The sequence below is a fragment of the Scomber japonicus genome, chromosome 16 (genome assembly GCF_027409825.1).
Source record: "Scomber japonicus isolate fScoJap1 chromosome 16, fScoJap1.pri, whole genome shotgun sequence".
Lineage (NCBI taxonomy): Eukaryota > Metazoa > Chordata > Actinopteri > Scombriformes > Scombridae > Scomber > Scomber japonicus.
Genome location: NC_070593.1, coordinates 26,369,799 through 26,389,404, shown reverse-complemented (window position 1 = coordinate 26,389,404; position 19,606 = coordinate 26,369,799). Strand labels below are relative to the sequence as shown.

The following is a 19,606-nucleotide window of genomic DNA, read 5'->3' as shown; positions in this document are numbered from 1 at the left end:
CTTCATTTTGAGATAATATGCCCAGGAGTACCATGGTTGGGTTGGTTCGATCTAGTTTTCCAAGACTGTGGTCCAACGTGATGCAATTCTCAGAAATTAACGAGTGAATGTCGCATCTCATTGGCTTATTGATTACAAAGACCGCTTTTTCCACGACTGTAAAGATGGGATGCTAGGGAAATTTAAGAAACATTAGACAACCTACCGATCTTACTCTCAAGATAACCATGTTTGGCTATACTTGGAGTGTACTTATTTCAGAAAAACATTTAAAGGCAATTTTTAAAAATACTGGATGGATTCATGAAAGCACAAGAACCAAAATAAACATTAATATTTAAACAGAATTTATAGTCTCTTGAGAGACTGACAAAAAATGCCACAGCTGACTATATTTCAAGTCATCCAGGCGGGATATTGGGTTAAGTTTTCAACCAGCAATAATCACGTCTCAGTAGAACTTCATAAACTATGAAATTGCCTCTGCGAAAGAATATTTAGTTTAGTGACGATTTAAAAAGGGACGTGGTTTAATGCTCACTACATACGTGGTGCAGTTCTCACAGTGTACTGAACGTACAGTGTTAGATGAATGCACCTGATTGGCTAGTAGATCACAAACCCCGCCTTTTCCATGTAAGTGCAATCCCAGTCTAATGGAGAAATTTGAGAAACTTTGGATAACCTTATACCTGAGATAATGTTATCCCAATAGACATGTTTTGTATTTTTAAGTCAAATGCTCGTTTCACAAAAGAAATATAGAGATCGCAGATGTTGCCTTTTCCCGGTTTCACAAATCATTGTCACTGGCAAATTTCAGAAACTTTTGCGAGTACTACAATCTTCATTTTGAGATAATATGCCCAGGAGTACCATGGTTGGGTTGGTTCGATCTAGTTTTCCAAGACTGTGGTCCAACGTGATGCAATTCTCAGAAATTAACGAGTGAATGTCGCATCTCATTGGCTTATTGATTACAAAGACCGCTTTTTCCACGACTGTAAAGATGGGATGCTAGGGAAATTTAAGAAACATTAGACAACCTACCGATCTTACTCTCAAGATAACCATGTTTGGCTATACTTGGAGTGTACTTATTTCAGAAAAACATTTAAAGGCAATTTTTAAAAATACTGGATGGCTTCATGAAAGCACAAGAACCAAAATAAACATTAATATTTAAACAGAATTTATAGTCTCTTGAGAGACTGACAAAAATTGCCACAGCTGACTATATTTCAAGTCATCCAGGCGGGGTATTGGGTTAAGTTTTCAACCAGCAATAATCACGTCTCAGTAGAACTTCATAGACTATGAAATTGCCTCTGCGAAAGGATATCTAGATTAGTGACGAGTTAAAAAGGGACGTGGTTTAATGCTCACCACATACGTGGTGCAGTTCTCATAGTGTACTGAACGTACAGTGTTAGATGAATGCACCTGATTGGCTAGTAGATCACAAACCCCGCCTTTTCCATGTAAGTGCAATCCCAGTCTAATGGAGAAATTTGAGAAACTTTGGATAACCTTATACCTGAGATAATGTTATCCCAATTGACATGTTTTGTATTTTTAAGTCAAATGCTCGTTTCACAAAAGAAATATAGAGATCGCAGATGTTGCCTTTTCCCGGTTTCACAAATCATTGTCACTGGCAAATTTCAGAAACTTTTGCGAGTACTACAATCTTCATTTTGAGATAATATGCCCAGGAGTACCATGGTTGGGTTGGTTCGATCTAGTTTTCCAAGACTGTGGTCCAACGTGATGCAATTCTCAGAAATTAACGAGTGAATGTCGCATCTCATTGGCTTATTGATTACAAAGACCACTTTTTCCACGACTGTAAAGATGGGATGCTAGGGAAATTTAAGAAACATTAGACAACCTACCGATCTTACTCTCAAGATAACCATGTTTGGCTATACTTGGAGTGTACTTATTTCAGAAAAACATTTAAAGGCAATTTTTAAAAATACTGGATGGATTCATGAAAGCACAAGAACCAAAATAAACATTAATATTTAAACAGAATGTATAGTCTCTTGAGAGACTGACAAAAATTGCCACAGCTGACTATATTTCAAGTCATCCAGGCGGGGTATTGGGTTAAGTTTTCAACCAGCAATAATCACGTCTCAGTAGAACTTCATAGACTATGAAATTGCCTCTGCGAAAGGATATCTAGTTTAGTGACGAGTCTAAAAGGGACGTGGTTTAATGCTCACCACATACGTGGTGCAGTTCTCACAGTGTACTGAACGTACAGTGTTAGATGAATGCACCTGATTGGCTAGTAGATCACAAACCCCGCCTTTTCCATGTAAGTGCAATCCCAGTCTAATGGAGAAATTTGAGAAACTTTGGATAACCTTATACCTGAGATAATGTTATCCCAATTGACATGTTTTGTATTTTTAAGTCAAATGCTCGTTTCACAAAAGAAATATAGAGATCGCAGATGTTGCCTTTTCCCGGTTTCACAAATCATTGTCACTGGCAAATTTCAGAAACTTTTGCGAGTACTACAATCTTCATTTTGAGATAATATGCCCAGGAGTACCATGGTTGGGTTGGTTCGATCTAGTTTTCCAAGACTGTGGTCCAACGTGATGCAATTCTCAGAAATTAACGAGTGAATGTCGCATCTCATTGGCTTATTGATTACAAAGACCGCTTTTTCCACGACTGTAAAGATGGGATGCTAGGGAAATTTAAGAAACATTAGACAACCTACCGATCTTACTCTCAAGATAACCATGTTTGGCTATACTTGGAGTGTACTTATTTCAGAAAAACATTTAAAGGCAATTTTTAAAAATACTGGATGGATTCATGAAAGCACAAGAACCAAACTAAACATTAATATTTAAACAGAATGTATAGTCTCTTGAGAGACTGACAAAAATTGCCACAGCTGACTATATTTCAAGTCATCCAGGCGGGGTATTGGGTTAAGTTTTCAACCAGCAACAATCACGTCTCAGTAGAACTTCATAGACTATGAAATTGCCTCTGCAAAAGGATATCTAGTTTAGTGACGAGTTAAAAAGGGACGTGGTTTAATGCTCACTACATACGTGGTGCAGTTCTCACAGTGTACTGAACGTACAGTGTTAGATGAATGCACCTGATTGGCTAGTAGATCACAAACCCTGCCTTTTCCATGTAAGTGCAATCCCAGTCTAATGGAGAAATTTGAGAAACTTTGGATAACCTTATACCTGAGATAATGTTATCCCAATTGACATGTTTTGTATTTTTAAGTCAAATGCTCGTTTCACAAAAGAAATATAGAGATCGCAGATGTTGCCTTTTCCCGGTTTCACAAATCATTGTCACTGGCAAATTTCAGAAACTTTTGCGAGTACTACAATCTTCATTTTGAGATAATATGCCCAGGAGTACCATGGTTGGGTTGGTTCGATCTAGTTTTCCAAGACTGTGGCCCAACGTGATGCAATTCTCAGAAATTAGCGAGTGAATGTCGCATCTCATTGGCTTATTGATTACAAAGACCGCTTTTTCCACGACTGTAAAGATGGGATGCTAGGGAAATTTAAGAAACATTAGACAACCTACCGATCTTACTCTCAAGATAACCATGTTTGGCTATACTTGGAGTGTACTTATTTCAGAAAAACATTTAAAGGCAATTTTTAAAAATACTGGATGGATTCATGAAAGCACAAGAACCAAACTAAACATTAATATTTAAACAGAATGTATAGTCTCTTGTGAGACTGACAAAAATTGCCACAGCTGACTATATTTCAAGTCATCCAGGCGGGGTATTGGGTTAAGTTTTCAACCAGCAACAATCACGTCTCAGTAGAACTTCATAGACTATGAAATTGCCTCTGCGAAAGGATATCTAGTTTAGTGACGAGTTAAAAAGGGACGTGGTTTAATGCTCACTACATACGTGGTGCAGTTCTCACAGTGTACTGACCGTACAGTGTTAGATGAATGCACCTGATTGGCTAGTAGATCACAAACCCCGCCTTTTCCATGTAAGTGCAATCCCAGTCTAATGGAGAAATTTGAGAAACTTTGGATAACCTTATACCTGAGATAATGTTATCCCAATTGACATGTTTTGTATTTTTAAGTCAAATGCTCGTTTCACAAAAGAAATATAGAGATCGCAGATGTTGCCTTTTCCCGGTTTCACAAATCATTGTCACTGGCAAATTTCAGAAACTTTTGCGAGTACTACAATCTTCATTTTGAGATAATATGCCCAGGAGTACCATGGTTGGGTTGGTTCGATCTAGTTTTCCAAGACTGTGGTCCAACGTGATGCAATTCTCAGAAATTAACGAGTGAATGTCGCATCTCATTGGCTTATTGATCACAAAGACCGCTTTTTCCACGACTGTAAAGATGGGATGCTAGGGAAATTTAAGAAACATTAGACAACCTACCGATCTTACTCTCAAGATAACCATGTTTGGCTATACTTGGAGTGTACTTATTTCAGAAAAACATTTAAAGGCAATTTTTAAAAATACTGGATGGATTCATGAAAGCACAAGAACCAAAATAAACATTAATATTTAAACAGAATTTATAGTCTCTTGAGAGACTGACAAAAATTGCCACAGCTGACTATATTTCAAGTCATCCAGGCGGGGTATTGGGTTAAGTTTTCAACCAGCAATAATCACGTCTCAGTAGAACTTCATAGACTATGAAATTGCCTCTGCGAAAGGATATCTAGTTTAGTGACGAGTCTAAAAGGGACGTGGTTTAATGCTCACCACATACGTGGTGCAGTTCTCACAGTGTACTGACCGTACAGTGTTAGATGAATGCACCTGATTGGCTAGTAGATCACAAACCCCGCCTTTTCCATGTAAGTGCAATCCCAGTCTAATGGAGAAATTTGAGAAACTTTGGATAACCTTATACCTGAGATAATGTTATCCCAATTGACATGTTTTGTATTTTTAAGTCAAATGCTCGTTTCACAAAAGAAATATAGAGATCGCAGATGTTGCCTTTTCCCGGTTTCACAAATCATTGTCACTGGCAAATTTCAGAAACTTTTGCGAGTACTACAATCTTCATTTTGAGATAATATGCCCAGGAGTACCATGGTTGGGTTGGTTCGATCTAGTTTTCCAAGACTGTGGCCCAACGTGATGCAATTCTCAGAAATTAGCGAGTGAATGTCGCATCTCATTGGCTTATTGATTACAAAGACCGCTTTTTCCACGACTGTAAAGATGGGATGCTAGGGAAATTTAAGAAACATTAGACAACCTACCGATCTTACTCTCAAGATAACCATGTTTGGCTATACTTGGAGTGTACTTATTTCAGAAAAACATTTAAAGGCAATTTTTAAAAATACTGGATGGCTTCATGAAAGCACAAGAACCAAAATAAACATTAATATTTAAACAGAATTTATAGTCTCTTGAGAGACTGACAAAAATTGCCACAGCTGACTATATTTCAAGTCATCCAGGCGGGGTATTGGGTTAAGTTTTCAACCAGCAATAATCACGTCTCAGTAGAACTTCATAAACTATGAAATTGCCTCTGCGAAAGAATATTTAGTTTAGTGACGATTTAAAAAGGGACGTGGTTTAATGCTCACTACATACGTGGTGCAGTTCTCACAGTGTACTGAACGTACAGTGTTAGATGAATGCACCTGATTGGCTAGTAGATCACAAACCCCGCCTTTTCCATGTAAGTGCAATCCCAGTCTAATGGAGAAATTTGAGAAACTTTGGATAACCTTATACCTGAGATAATGTTATCCCAATAGACATGTTTTGTATTTTTAAGTCAAATGCTCGTTTCACAAAAGAAATATAGAGATCGCAGATGTTGCCTTTTCCCGGTTTCACAAATCATTGTCACTGGCAAATTTCAGAAACTTTTGCGAGTACTACAATCTTCATTTTGAGATAATATGCCCAGGAGTACCATGGTTGGGTTGGTTCGATCTAGTTTTCCAAGACTGTGGTCCAACGTGATGCAATTCTCAGAAATTAACGAGTGAATGTCGCATCTCATTGGCTTATTGATTACAAAGACCGCTTTTTCCACGACTGTAAAGATGGGATGCTAGGGAAATTTAAGAAACATTAGACAACCTACCGATCTTACTCTCAAGATAACCATGTTTGGCTATACTTGGAGTGTACTTATTTCAGAAAAACATTTAAAGGCAATTTTTAAAAATACTGGATGGCTTCATGAAAGCACAAGAACCAAAATAAACATTAATATTTAAACAGAATTTATAGTCTCTTGAGAGACTGACAAAAATTGCCACAGCTGACTATATTTCAAGTCATCCAGGCGGGGTATTGGGTTAAGTTTTCAACCAGCAATAATCACGTCTCAGTAGAACTTCATAGACTATGAAATTGCCTCTGCGAAAGGATATCTAGATTAGTGACGAGTTAAAAAGGGACGTGGTTTAATGCTCACCACATACGTGGTGCAGTTCTCATAGTGTACTGAACGTACAGTGTTAGATGAATGCACCTGATTGGCTAGTAGATCACAAACCCCGCCTTTTCCATGTAAGTGCAATCCCAGTCTAATGGAGAAATTTGAGAAACTTTGGATAACCTTATACCTGAGATAATGTTATCCCAATTGACATGTTTTGTATTTTTAAGTCAAATGCTCGTTTCACAAAAGAAATATAGAGATCGCAGATGTTGCCTTTTCCCGGTTTCACAAATCATTGTCACTGGCAAATTTCAGAAACTTTTGCGAGTACTACAATCTTCATTTTGAGATAATATGCCCAGGAGTACCATGGTTGGGTTGGTTCGATCTAGTTTTCCAAGACTGTGGTCCAACGTGATGCAATTCTCAGAAATTAACGAGTGAATGTCGCATCTCATTGGCTTATTGATTACAAAGACCACTTTTTCCACGACTGTAAAGATGGGATGCTAGGGAAATTTAAGAAACATTAGACAACCTACCGATCTTACTCTCAAGATAACCATGTTTGGCTATACTTGGAGTGTACTTATTTCAGAAAAACATTTAAAGGCAATTTTTAAAAATACTGGATGGATTCATGAAAGCACAAGAACCAAAATAAACATTAATATTTAAACAGAATGTATAGTCTCTTGAGAGACTGACAAAAATTGCCACAGCTGACTATATTTCAAGTCATCCAGGCGGGGTATTGGGTTAAGTTTTCAACCAGCAATAATCACGTCTCAGTAGAACTTCATAGACTATGAAATTGCCTCTGCGAAAGGATATCTAGTTTAGTGACGAGTCTAAAAGGGACGTGGTTTAATGCTCACCACATACGTGGTGCAGTTCTCACAGTGTACTGAACGTACAGTGTTAGATGAATGCACCTGATTGGCTAGTAGATCACAAACCCCGCCTTTTCCATGTAAGTGCAATCCCAGTCTAATGGAGAAATTTGAGAAACTTTGGATAACCTTATACCTGAGATAATGTTATCCCAATTGACATGTTTTGTATTTTTAAGTCAAATGCTCGTTTCACAAAAGAAATATAGAGATCGCAGATGTTGCCTTTTCCCGGTTTCACAAATCATTGTCACTGGCAAATTTCAGAAACTTTTGCGAGTACTACAATCTTCATTTTGAGATAATATGCCCAGGAGTACCATGGTTGGGTTGGTTCGATCTAGTTTTCCAAGACTGTGGTCCAACGTGATGCAATTCTCAGAAATTAACGAGTGAATGTCGCATCTCATTGGCTTATTGATTACAAAGACCGCTTTTTCCACGACTGTAAAGATGGGATGCTAGGGAAATTTAAGAAACATTAGACAACCTACCGATCTTACTCTCAAGATAACCATGTTTGGCTATACTTGGAGTGTACTTATTTCAGAAAAACATTTAAAGGCAATTTTTAAAAATACTGGATGGATTCATGAAAGCACAAGAACCAAAATAAACATTAATATTTAAACAGAATGTATAGTCTCTTGAGAGACTGACAAAAATTGCCACAGCTGACTATATTTCAAGTCATCCAGGCGGGGTATTGGGTTAAGTTTTCAACCAGCAACAATCACGTCTCAGTAGAACTTCATAGACTATGAAATTGCCTCTGCGAAAGGATATCTAGTTTAGTGACGAGTTAAAAAGGGACGTGGTTTAATGCTCACTACATACGTGGTGCAGTTCTCACAGTGTACTGAACGTACAGTGTTAGATGAATGCACCTGATTGGCTAGTAGATCACAAACCCCGCCTTTTCCATGTAAGTGCAATCCCAGTCTAATGGAGAAATTTGAGAAACTTTGGATAACCTTATACCTGAGATAATGTTATCCCAATTGACATGTTTTGTATTTTTAAGTCAAATGCTCGTTTCACAAAAGAAATATAGAGATCGCAGATGTTGCCTTTTCCCGGTTTCACAAATCATTGTCACTGGCAAATTTCAGAAACTTTTGCGAGTACTACAATCTTCATTTTGAGATAATATGCCCAGGAGTACCATGGTTGGGTTGGTTCGATCTAGTTTTCCAAGACTGTGGTCCAACGTGATGCAATTCTCAGAAATTAACGAGTGAATGTCGCATCTCATTGGCTTATTGATTACAAAGACCGCTTTTTCCACGACTGTAAAGATGGGATGCTAGGGAAATTTAAGAAACATTAGACAACCTACCGATCTTACTCTCAAGATAACCATGTTTGGCTATACTTGGAGTGTACTTATTTCAGAAAAACATTTAAAGGCAATTTTTAAAAATACTGGATGGCTTCATGAAAGCACAAGAACCAAAATAAACATTAATATTTAAACAGAATTTATAGTCTCTTGAGAGACTGACAAAAATTGCCACAGCTGACTATATTTCAAGTCATCCAGGCGGGGTATTGGGTTAAGTTTTCAACCAGCAATAATCACGTCTCAGTAGAACTTCATAGACTATGAAATTGCCTCTGCGAAAGGATACCTAGTTTAGTGACGAGTTAAAAAGGGACGTGGTTTAATGCTCACTACATACGTGGTGCAGTTCTCACAGTGTACTGAACGTACAGTGTTAGATGAATGCACCTGATTGGCTAGTAGATCACAAACCCCGCCTTTTCCATGTAAGTGCAATCCCAGTCTAATGGAGAAATTTGAGAAACTTTGGATAACCTTATACCTGAGATAATGTTATCCCAATTGACATGTTTTGTATTTTTAAGTCAAATGCTCGTTTCACAAAAGAAATATAGAGATCGCAGATGTTGCCTTTTCCCGGTTTCACAAATCATTGTCACTGGCAAATTTCAGAAACTTTTGCGAGTACTACAATCTTCATTTTGAGATAATATGCCCAGGAGTACCATGGTTGGGTTGGTTCGATCTAGTTTTCCAAGACTGTGGTCCAACGTGATGCAATTCTCAGAAATTAACGAGTGAATGTCGCATCTCATTGGCTTATTGATTACAAAGACCACTTTTTCCACGACTGTAAAGATGGGATGCTAGGGAAATTTAAGAAACATTAGACAACCTACCGATCTTACTCTCAAGATAACCATGTTTGGCTATACTTGGAGTGTACTTATTTCAGAAAAACATTTAAAGGCAATTTTTAAAAATACTGGATGGCTTCATGAAAGCACAAGAACCAAAATAAACATTAATATTTAAACAGAATTTATAGTCTCTTGAGAGACTGACAAAAATTGCCACAGCTGACTATATTTCAAGTCATCCAGGCGGGGTATTGGGTTAAGTTTTCAACCAGCAATAATCACGTCTCAGTAGAACTTCATAGACTATGAAATTGCCTCTGCGAAAGGATATCTAGTTTAGTGACGAGTCTAAAAGGGACGTGGTTTAATGCTCACCACATACGTGGTGCAGTTCTCACAGTGTACTGACCGTACAGTGTTAGATGAATGCACCTGATTGGCTAGTAGATCACAAACCCCGCCTTTTCCATGTAAGTGCAATCCCAGTCTAATGGAGAAATTTGAGAAACTTTGGATAACCTTATACCTGAGATAATGTTATCCCAATTGACATGTTTTGTATTTTTAAGTCAAATGCTCGTTTCACAAAAGAAATATAGAGATTGCAGATGTTGCCTTTTCCCGGTTTCACAAATCATTGTCACTGGCAAATTTCAGAAACTTTTGCGAGTACTACAATCTTCATTTTGAGATAATATGCCCAGGAGTACCATGGTTGGGTTGGTTCGATCTAGTTTTCCAAGACTGTGGTCCAACGTGATGCAATTCTCAGAAATTAACGAGTGAATGTCGCATCTCATTGGCTTATTGATTACAAAGACCGCTTTTTCCACGACTGTAAAGATGGGATGCTAGGGAAATTTAAGAAACATTAGACAACCTACCGATCTTACTCTCAAGATAACCATGTTTGGCTATACTTGGAGTGTACTTATTTCAGAAAAACATTTAAAGGCAATTTTTAAAAATACTGGATGGATTCATGAAAGCACAAGAACCAAAATAAACATTAATATTTAAACAGAATTTATAGTCTCTTGAGAGACTGACAAAAAATGCCACAGCTGACTATATTTCAAGTCATCCAGGCGGGATATTGGGTTAAGTTTTCAACCAGCAATAATCACGTCTCAGTAGAACTTCATAAACTATGAAATTGCCTCTGCGAAAGAATATTTAGTTTAGTGACGATTTAAAAAGGGACGTGGTTTAATGCTCACTACATACGTGGTGCAGTTCTCACAGTGTACTGAACGTACAGTGTTAGATGAATGCACCTGATTGGCTAGTAGATCACAAACCCCGCCTTTTCCATGTAAGTGCAATCCCAGTCTAATGGAGAAATTTGAGAAACTTTGGATAACCTTATACCTGAGATAATGTTATCCCAATAGACATGTTTTGTATTTTTAAGTCAAATGCTCGTTTCACAAAAGAAATATAGAGATCGCAGATGTTGCCTTTTCCCGGTTTCACAAATCATTGTCACTGGCAAATTTCAGAAACTTTTGCGAGTACTACAATCTTCATTTTGAGATAATATGCCCAGGAGTACCATGGTTGGGTTGGTTCGATCTAGTTTTCCAAGACTGTGGTCCAACGTGATGCAATTCTCAGAAATTAACGAGTGAATGTCGCATCTCATTGGCTTATTGATTACAAAGACCGCTTTTTCCACGACTGTAAAGATGGGATGCTAGGGAAATTTAAGAAACATTAGACAACCTACCGATCTTACTCTCAAGATAACCATGTTTGGCTATACTTGGAGTGTACTTATTTCAGAAAAACATTTAAAGGCAATTTTTAAAAATACTGGATGGCTTCATGAAAGCACAAGAACCAAAATAAACATTAATATTTAAACAGAATTTATAGTCTCTTGAGAGACTGACAAAAATTGCCACAGCTGACTATATTTCAAGTCATCCAGGCGGGGTATTGGGTTAAGTTTTCAACCAGCAATAATCACGTCTCAGTAGAACTTCATAGACTATGAAATTGCCTCTGCGAAAGGATATCTAGATTAGTGACGAGTTAAAAAGGGACGTGGTTTAATGCTCACCACATACGTGGTGCAGTTCTCATAGTGTACTGAACGTACAGTGTTAGATGAATGCACCTGATTGGCTAGTAGATCACAAACCCCGCCTTTTCCATGTAAGTGCAATCCCAGTCTAATGGAGAAATTTGAGAAACTTTGGATAACCTTATACCTGAGATAATGTTATCCCAATTGACATGTTTTGTATTTTTAAGTCAAATGCTCGTTTCACAAAAGAAATATAGAGATCGCAGATGTTGCCTTTTCCCGGTTTCACAAATCATTGTCACTGGCAAATTTCAGAAACTTTTGCGAGTACTACAATCTTCATTTTGAGATAATATGCCCAGGAGTACCATGGTTGGGTTGGTTCGATCTAGTTTTCCAAGACTGTGGTCCAACGTGATGCAATTCTCAGAAATTAACGAGTGAATGTCGCATCTCATTGGCTTATTGATTACAAAGACCACTTTTTCCACGACTGTAAAGATGGGATGCTAGGGAAATTTAAGAAACATTAGACAACCTACCGATCTTACTCTCAAGATAACCATGTTTGGCTATACTTGGAGTGTACTTATTTCAGAAAAACATTTAAAGGCAATTTTTAAAAATACTGGATGGATTCATGAAAGCACAAGAACCAAAATAAACATTAATATTTAAACAGAATGTATAGTCTCTTGAGAGACTGACAAAAATTGCCACAGCTGACTATATTTCAAGTCATCCAGGCGGGGTATTGGGTTAAGTTTTCAACCAGCAATAATCACGTCTCAGTAGAACTTCATAGACTATGAAATTGCCTCTGCGAAAGGATATCTAGTTTAGTGACGAGTCTAAAAGGGACGTGGTTTAATGCTCACCACATACGTGGTGCAGTTCTCACAGTGTACTGAACGTACAGTGTTAGATGAATGCACCTGATTGGCTAGTAGATCACAAACCCCGCCTTTTCCATGTAAGTGCAATCCCAGTCTAATGGAGAAATTTGAGAAACTTTGGATAACCTTATACCTGAGATAATGTTATCCCAATTGACATGTTTTGTATTTTTAAGTCAAATGCTCGTTTCACAAAAGAAATATAGAGATCGCAGATGTTGCCTTTTCCCGGTTTCACAAATCATTGTCACTGGCAAATTTCAGAAACTTTTGCGAGTACTACAATCTTCATTTTGAGATAATATGCCCAGGAGTACCATGGTTGGGTTGGTTCGATCTAGTTTTCCAAGACTGTGGTCCAACGTGATGCAATTCTCAGAAATTAACGAGTGAATGTCGCATCTCATTGGCTTATTGATTACAAAGACCGCTTTTTCCACGACTGTAAAGATGGGATGCTAGGGAAATTTAAGAAACATTAGACAACCTACCGATCTTACTCTCAAGATAACCATGTTTGGCTATACTTGGAGTGTACTTATTTCAGAAAAACATTTAAAGGCAATTTTTAAAAATACTGGATGGATTCATGAAAGCACAAGAACCAAACTAAACATTAATATTTAAACAGAATGTATAGTCTCTTGAGAGACTGACAAAAATTGCCACAGCTGACTATATTTCAAGTCATCCAGGCGGGGTATTGGGTTAAGTTTTCAACCAGCAACAATCACGTCTCAGTAGAACTTCATAGACTATGAAATTGCCTCTGCAAAAGGATATCTAGTTTAGTGACGAGTTAAAAAGGGACGTGGTTTAATGCTCACTACATACGTGGTGCAGTTCTCACAGTGTACTGAACGTACAGTGTTAGATGAATGCACCTGATTGGCTAGTAGATCACAAACCCTGCCTTTTCCATGTAAGTGCAATCCCAGTCTAATGGAGAAATTTGAGAAACTTTGGATAACCTTATACCTGAGATAATGTTATCCCAATTGACATGTTTTGTATTTTTAAGTCAAATGCTCGTTTCACAAAAGAAATATAGAGATCGCAGATGTTGCCTTTTCCCGGTTTCACAAATCATTGTCACTGGCAAATTTCAGAAACTTTTGCGAGTACTACAATCTTCATTTTGAGATAATATGCCCAGGAGTACCATGGTTGGGTTGGTTCGATCTAGTTTTCCAAGACTGTGGCCCAACGTGATGCAATTCTCAGAAATTAGCGAGTGAATGTCGCATCTCATTGGCTTATTGATTACAAAGACCGCTTTTTCCACGACTGTAAAGATGGGATGCTAGGGAAATTTAAGAAACATTAGACAACCTACCGATCTTACTCTCAAGATAACCATGTTTGGCTATACTTGGAGTGTACTTATTTCAGAAAAACATTTAAAGGCAATTTTTAAAAATACTGGATGGATTCATGAAAGCACAAGAACCAAACTAAACATTAATATTTAAACAGAATGTATAGTCTCTTGTGAGACTGACAAAAATTGCCACAGCTGACTATATTTCAAGTCATCCAGGCGGGGTATTGGGTTAAGTTTTCAACCAGCAACAATCACGTCTCAGTAGAACTTCATAGACTATGAAATTGCCTCTGCGAAAGGATATCTAGTTTAGTGACGAGTTAAAAAGGGACGTGGTTTAATGCTCACTACATACGTGGTGCAGTTCTCACAGTGTACTGACCGTACAGTGTTAGATGAATGCACCTGATTGGCTAGTAGATCACAAACCCCGCCTTTTCCATGTAAGTGCAATCCCAGTCTAATGGAGAAATTTGAGAAACTTTGGATAACCTTATACCTGAGATAATGTTATCCCAATTGACATGTTTTGTATTTTTAAGTCAAATGCTCGTTTCACAAAAGAAATATAGAGATCGCAGATGTTGCCTTTTCCCGGTTTCACAAATCATTGTCACTGGCAAATTTCAGAAACTTTTGCGAGTACTACAATCTTCATTTTGAGATAATATGCCCAGGAGTACCATGGTTGGGTTGGTTCGATCTAGTTTTCCAAGACTGTGGTCCAACGTGATGCAATTCTCAGAAATTAACGAGTGAATGTCGCATCTCATTGGCTTATTGATCACAAAGACCGCTTTTTCCACGACTGTAAAGATGGGATGCTAGGGAAATTTAAGAAACATTAGACAACCTACCGATCTTACTCTCAAGATAACCATGTTTGGCTATACTTGGAGTGTACTTATTTCAGAAAAACATTTAAAGGCAATTTTTAAAAATACTGGATGGATTCATGAAAGCACAAGAACCAAAATAAACATTAATATTTAAACAGAATTTATAGTCTCTTGAGAGACTGACAAAAATTGCCACAGCTGACTATATTTCAAGTCATCCAGGCGGGGTATTGGGTTAAGTTTTCAACCAGCAATAATCACGTCTCAGTAGAACTTCATAGACTATGAAATTGCCTCTGCGAAAGGATATCTAGTTTAGTGACGAGTCTAAAAGGGACGTGGTTTAATGCTCACCACATACGTGGTGCAGTTCTCACAGTGTACTGACCGTACAGTGTTAGATGAATGCACCTGATTGGCTAGTAGATCACAAACCCCGCCTTTTCCATGTAAGTGCAATCCCAGTCTAATGGAGAAATTTGAGAAACTTTGGATAACCTTATACCTGAGATAATGTTATCCCAATTGACATGTTTTGTATTTTTAAGTCAAATGCTCGTTTCACAAAAGAAATATAGAGATCGCAGATGTTGCCTTTTCCCGGTTTCACAAATCATTGTCACTGGCAAATTTCAGAAACTTTTGCGAGTACTACAATCTTCATTTTGAGATAATATGCCCAGGAGTACCATGGTTGGGTTGGTTCGATCTAGTTTTCCAAGACTGTGGCCCAACGTGATGCAATTCTCAGAAATTAGCGAGTGAATGTCGCATCTCATTGGCTTATTGATTACAAAGACCGCTTTTTCCACGACTGTAAAGATGGGATGCTAGGGAAATTTAAGAAACATTAGACAACCTACCGATCTTACTCTCAAGATAACCATGTTTGGCTATACTTGGAGTGTACTTATTTCAGAAAAACATTTAAAGGCAATTTTTAAAAATACTGGATGGATTCATGAAAGCACAAGAACCAAAATAAACATTAATATTTAAACAGAATGTATAGTCTCTTGAGAGACTGACAAAAATTGCCACAGCTGACTATATTTCAAGTCATCCAGGCGGGGTATTGGGTTAAGTTTTCAACCAGCAACAATCACGTCTCAGTAGAACTTCATAGACTATGAAATTGCTTCTGCGAAAGGATATCTAGTTTAGTGACGAGTTAAAAAGGGACGTGGTTTAATGCTCACTACATACGTGGTGCAGTTCTCACAGTGTACTGAACGTACAGTGTTAGATGAATGCACCTGATTGGCTAGTAGATCACAAACCCCGCCTTTTCCATGTAAGTGCAATCCCAGTCTAATGGAGAAATTTGAGAAACTTTGGATAACCTTATACCTGAGATAATGTTATCCCAATTGACATGTTTTGTATTTTTAAGTCAAATGCTCGTTTCACAAAAGAAATATAGAGATCGCAGATGTTGCCTTTTCCCGGTTTCACAAATCATTGTCACTGGCAAATTTCAGAAACTTTTGCGAGTACTACAATCTTCATTTTGAGATAATATGCCCAGGGGTACCATGGTTGGGTTGGTTCGATCTAGTTTTCCAAGACTGTGGTCCAACGTGATGCAATTCTCAGAAATTAACGAGTGAATGTCGCATCTCATTGGCTTATTGATTACAAAGACCGCTTTTTCCACGACTGTAAAGATGGGATGCTAGGGAAATTTAAGAAACATTAGACAACCTACCGATCTTACTCTCAAGATAACCATGTTTGGCTATACTTGGAGTGTACTTATTTCAGAAAAACATTTAAAGGCAATTTTTAAAAATACTGGATGGTTTCATGAAAGCACAAGAACCAAAATAAACATTAATATTTAAACAGAATGTATAGTCTCTTGAGAGACTGACAAAAATTGCCACAGCTGACTATATTTCAAGTCATCCAGGCGGGGTATTGGGTTAAGTTTTCAACCAGCAATAATCACGTCTCAGTAGAACTTCATAGACTATGAAATTGCCTCTGCGAAAGGATATCTAGTTTAGTGACGAGTCTAAAAGGGACGTGGTTTAATGCTCACCACATACTTGGTGCAGTTCTCACAGTGTACTGACCGTACAGTGTTAGATGAATGCACATGATTGGCTAGTAGATCACAAACCCCGCCTTTTCCATGTAAGTGCAATCCCAGTCTAATGGAGAAATTTGAGAAACTTTGGATAACCTTATACCTGAGATAATGTTATCCCAATTGACATGTTTTGTATTTTTAAGTCAAATGCTCGTTTCACAAAAGAAATATAGAGATCGCAGATGTTGCCTTTTCCCGGTTTCACAAATCATTGTCACTGGCAAATTTCAGAAACTTTTGCGAGTACTACAATCTTCATTTTGAGATAATATGCCCAGGAGTACCATGGTTGGGTTGGTTCGATCTAGTTTTCCAAGACTGTGGTCCAACGTGATGCAATTCTCAGAAATTAACGAGTGAATGTCGCATCTCATTGGCTTATTGATTACAAAGACCGCTTTTTCCACGACTGTAAAGATGGGATGCTAGGGAAATTTAAGAAACATTAGACAACCTACCGATCTTACTCTCAAGATAACCATGTTTGGCTATACTTGGAGTGTACTTATTTCAGAAAAACATTTAAAGGCAATTTTTAAAAATACTGGATGGATTCATGAAAGCACAAGAACCAAAATAAACATTAATATTTAAACAGAATGTATAGTCTCTTGAGAGACTGACAAAAATTGCCACAGCTGACTATATTTCAAGTCATCCAGGCGGGGTATTGGGTTAAGTTTTCAACCAGCAATAATCACGTCTCAGTAGAACTTCATAGACTATGAAATTGCCTCTGCGAAAGGATATCTAGTTTAGTGACGAGTCTAAAAGGGACGTGGTTTAATGCTCACCACATACGTGGTGCAGTTCTCACAGTGTACTGACCGTACAGTGTTAGATGAATGCACCTGATTGGCTAGTAGATCACAAACCCCGCCTTTTCCATGTAAGTGCAATCCCAGTCTAATGGAGAAATTTGAGAAACTTTGGATAACCTTATACCTGAGATAATGTTATCCCAATTGACATGTTTTGTATTTTTAAGTCAAATGCTCGTTTCACAAAAGAAATATAGAGATTGCAGATGTTGCCTTTTCCCGGTTTCACAAATCATTGTCACTGGCAAATTTCAGAAACTTTTGCGAGTACTACAATCTTCATTTTGAGATAATATGCCCAGGAGTACCATGGTTGGGTTGGTTCGATCTAGTTTTCCAAGACTGTGGTCCAACGTGATGCAATTCTCAGAAATTAACGAGTGAATGTCGCATCTCATTGGCTTATTGATTACAAAGACCGCTTTTTCCACGACTGTAAAGATGGGATGCTAGGGAAATTTAAGAAACATTAGACAACCTACCGATCTTACTCTCAAGATAACCATGTTTGGCTATACTTGGAGTGTACTTATTTCAGAAAAACATTTAAAGGCAATTTTTAAAAATACTGGATGGATTCATGAAAGCACAAGAACCAAAATAAACATTAATATTTAAACAGAATGTATAGTCTCTTGAGAGACTGACAAAAATTGCCACAGCTGACTATATTTCAAGTCATCCAGGCGGGGTATTGGGTTAAGTTTTCAACCAGCAACAATCACGTCTCAGTAGAACTTCATAGACTATGAAATTGCCTCTGCGAAAGGATATCTAGTTTAGTGACGATTTAAAAAGGGACGTGGTTTAATGCTCACTACATACGTGGTGCAGTTCTCACAGTGTACTGAACGTACAGTGTTAGATGAATGCACCTGATTGGCTAGTAGATCACAAACCCCGCCTTTTCCATGTAAGTGCAATCCCAGTCTAATGGAGAAATTTGAGAAACTTTGGATAACCTTATACCTGAGATAATGTTATCCCAATTGACATGTTTTGTATTTTTAAGTCAAATGCTCGTTTCACAAAAGAAATATAGAGATCGCAGATGTTGCCTTTTCCCGGTTTCACAAATCATTGTCACTGGCAAATTTCAGAAACTTTTGCGAGTACTACAATCTTCATTTTGAGATAATATGCCCAGGAGTACCATGGTTGGGTTGGTTCGATCTAGTTTTCCAAGACTGTGGTCCAACGTGATGCAATTCTCAGAAATTAACGAGTGAATGTCGCATCTCATTGGCTTATTGATTACAAAGACCGCTTTTTCCACGACTGTAAAGATGGGATGCTAGGGAAATTTAAGAAACATTAGACAACCTACCGATCTTACTCTCAAGATAACCATGTTTGGCTATACTTGGAGTGTACTTATTTCAGAAAAACATTTAAAGGCAATTTTTAAAAATACTGGATGGATTCATGAAAGCACAAGAACCAAAATAAACATTAATATTTAAACAGAATTTATAGTCTCTTGAGAGACTGACAAAAATTGCCACAGCTGACTATATTTCAAGTCATCCAGGCGGGGTATTGGGTTAAGTTTTCAACCAGCAATAATCACGTCTCAGTAGAACTTCATAGACTATGAAATTGCCTCTGCGAAAGGATATCTAGTTTAGTGACGAGTCTAAAAGGGACGTGGTTTAATGCTCACCACATACGTGGTGCAGTTCTCACAGTGTACTGACCGTACAGTGTTAGATGAATGCACCTGATTGGCTAGTAGATCACAAACCCCGCCTTTTCCATGTAAGTGCAATCCCAGTCTAATGGAGAAATTTGAGAAACTTTGGATAACCTTATACCTGAGATAATGTTATCCCAATTGACATGTTTTGTATTTTTAAGTCAAATGCTCGTTTCACAAAAGAAATATAGAGATCGCAGATGTTGCCTTTTCCCGGTTTCACAAATCATTGTCACTGGCAAATTTCAGAAACTTTTGCGAGTACTACAATCTTCATTTTGAGATAATATGCCCAGGAGTACCATGGTTGGGTTGGTTCGATCTAGTTTTCCAAGACTGTGGCCCAACGTGATGCAATTCTCAGAAATTAGCGAGTGAATGTCGCATCTCATTGGCTTATTGATTACAAAGACCGCTTTTTCCACGACTGTAAAGATGGGAT

The 19,606-nt window shown here is 37.8% G+C and overlaps 23 non-coding genes across 23 annotated transcripts; all 23 read right to left on the bottom strand.

Moving 5' to 3' along the window:
- Positions 1–354: 354 nt before the first annotated feature.
- On the bottom strand, positions 355–495 carry LOC128376070 (U4 spliceosomal RNA). The gene has a single exon (XR_008323223.1). It is a non-coding gene; the product is annotated as a U4 spliceosomal RNA (small nuclear RNA).
- A 704-nt stretch (positions 496–1,199) lies between these two features.
- On the bottom strand, positions 1,200–1,340 carry LOC128375998 (U4 spliceosomal RNA). Its single transcript, XR_008323156.1, has one exon. It is a non-coding gene; the product is annotated as a U4 spliceosomal RNA (small nuclear RNA).
- A 704-nt stretch (positions 1,341–2,044) lies between these two features.
- Positions 2,045–2,185, bottom strand: LOC128375997 (U4 spliceosomal RNA). Its single transcript, XR_008323155.1, has one exon. It is a non-coding gene; the product is annotated as a U4 spliceosomal RNA (small nuclear RNA).
- Positions 2,186–2,889: 704 nt separating this feature from the next.
- On the bottom strand, positions 2,890–3,030 carry LOC128376009 (U4 spliceosomal RNA). The gene has a single exon (XR_008323166.1). It is a non-coding gene; the product is annotated as a U4 spliceosomal RNA (small nuclear RNA).
- A 704-nt stretch (positions 3,031–3,734) lies between these two features.
- On the bottom strand, positions 3,735–3,875 carry LOC128376057 (U4 spliceosomal RNA). Its single transcript, XR_008323210.1, has one exon. It is a non-coding gene; the product is annotated as a U4 spliceosomal RNA (small nuclear RNA).
- Positions 3,876–4,579: 704 nt separating this feature from the next.
- Positions 4,580–4,720, bottom strand: LOC128375996 (U4 spliceosomal RNA). Its single transcript, XR_008323154.1, has one exon. It is a non-coding gene; the product is annotated as a U4 spliceosomal RNA (small nuclear RNA).
- Positions 4,721–5,424: 704 nt separating this feature from the next.
- LOC128376060 (U4 spliceosomal RNA) lies at positions 5,425–5,565 on the bottom strand. The gene has a single exon (XR_008323213.1). It is a non-coding gene; the product is annotated as a U4 spliceosomal RNA (small nuclear RNA).
- Positions 5,566–6,269: 704 nt separating this feature from the next.
- LOC128375995 (U4 spliceosomal RNA) lies at positions 6,270–6,410 on the bottom strand. The gene has a single exon (XR_008323153.1). It is a non-coding gene; the product is annotated as a U4 spliceosomal RNA (small nuclear RNA).
- Positions 6,411–7,114: 704 nt separating this feature from the next.
- On the bottom strand, positions 7,115–7,255 carry LOC128375994 (U4 spliceosomal RNA). The gene has a single exon (XR_008323152.1). It is a non-coding gene; the product is annotated as a U4 spliceosomal RNA (small nuclear RNA).
- A 704-nt stretch (positions 7,256–7,959) lies between these two features.
- On the bottom strand, positions 7,960–8,100 carry LOC128376049 (U4 spliceosomal RNA). The gene has a single exon (XR_008323204.1). It is a non-coding gene; the product is annotated as a U4 spliceosomal RNA (small nuclear RNA).
- A 704-nt stretch (positions 8,101–8,804) lies between these two features.
- On the bottom strand, positions 8,805–8,945 carry LOC128375993 (U4 spliceosomal RNA). The gene has a single exon (XR_008323151.1). It is a non-coding gene; the product is annotated as a U4 spliceosomal RNA (small nuclear RNA).
- Positions 8,946–9,649: 704 nt separating this feature from the next.
- On the bottom strand, positions 9,650–9,790 carry LOC128375990 (U4 spliceosomal RNA). Its single transcript, XR_008323149.1, has one exon. It is a non-coding gene; the product is annotated as a U4 spliceosomal RNA (small nuclear RNA).
- Positions 9,791–10,494: 704 nt separating this feature from the next.
- LOC128376068 (U4 spliceosomal RNA) lies at positions 10,495–10,635 on the bottom strand. The gene has a single exon (XR_008323221.1). It is a non-coding gene; the product is annotated as a U4 spliceosomal RNA (small nuclear RNA).
- Positions 10,636–11,339: 704 nt separating this feature from the next.
- Positions 11,340–11,480, bottom strand: LOC128375989 (U4 spliceosomal RNA). The gene has a single exon (XR_008323148.1). It is a non-coding gene; the product is annotated as a U4 spliceosomal RNA (small nuclear RNA).
- A 704-nt stretch (positions 11,481–12,184) lies between these two features.
- LOC128375988 (U4 spliceosomal RNA) lies at positions 12,185–12,325 on the bottom strand. The gene has a single exon (XR_008323147.1). It is a non-coding gene; the product is annotated as a U4 spliceosomal RNA (small nuclear RNA).
- A 704-nt stretch (positions 12,326–13,029) lies between these two features.
- Positions 13,030–13,170, bottom strand: LOC128376008 (U4 spliceosomal RNA). The gene has a single exon (XR_008323165.1). It is a non-coding gene; the product is annotated as a U4 spliceosomal RNA (small nuclear RNA).
- Positions 13,171–13,874: 704 nt separating this feature from the next.
- On the bottom strand, positions 13,875–14,015 carry LOC128376054 (U4 spliceosomal RNA). Its single transcript, XR_008323209.1, has one exon. It is a non-coding gene; the product is annotated as a U4 spliceosomal RNA (small nuclear RNA).
- A 704-nt stretch (positions 14,016–14,719) lies between these two features.
- On the bottom strand, positions 14,720–14,860 carry LOC128375987 (U4 spliceosomal RNA). Its single transcript, XR_008323146.1, has one exon. It is a non-coding gene; the product is annotated as a U4 spliceosomal RNA (small nuclear RNA).
- Positions 14,861–15,564: 704 nt separating this feature from the next.
- LOC128376062 (U4 spliceosomal RNA) lies at positions 15,565–15,705 on the bottom strand. The gene has a single exon (XR_008323215.1). It is a non-coding gene; the product is annotated as a U4 spliceosomal RNA (small nuclear RNA).
- Positions 15,706–16,409: 704 nt separating this feature from the next.
- LOC128375986 (U4 spliceosomal RNA) lies at positions 16,410–16,550 on the bottom strand. Its single transcript, XR_008323145.1, has one exon. It is a non-coding gene; the product is annotated as a U4 spliceosomal RNA (small nuclear RNA).
- A 704-nt stretch (positions 16,551–17,254) lies between these two features.
- LOC128375985 (U4 spliceosomal RNA) lies at positions 17,255–17,395 on the bottom strand. Its single transcript, XR_008323144.1, has one exon. It is a non-coding gene; the product is annotated as a U4 spliceosomal RNA (small nuclear RNA).
- A 704-nt stretch (positions 17,396–18,099) lies between these two features.
- Positions 18,100–18,240, bottom strand: LOC128376048 (U4 spliceosomal RNA). Its single transcript, XR_008323203.1, has one exon. It is a non-coding gene; the product is annotated as a U4 spliceosomal RNA (small nuclear RNA).
- Positions 18,241–18,944: 704 nt separating this feature from the next.
- LOC128375984 (U4 spliceosomal RNA) lies at positions 18,945–19,085 on the bottom strand. Its single transcript, XR_008323143.1, has one exon. It is a non-coding gene; the product is annotated as a U4 spliceosomal RNA (small nuclear RNA).
- Between the last annotated feature and the right edge of the window lie 521 nt (positions 19,086–19,606).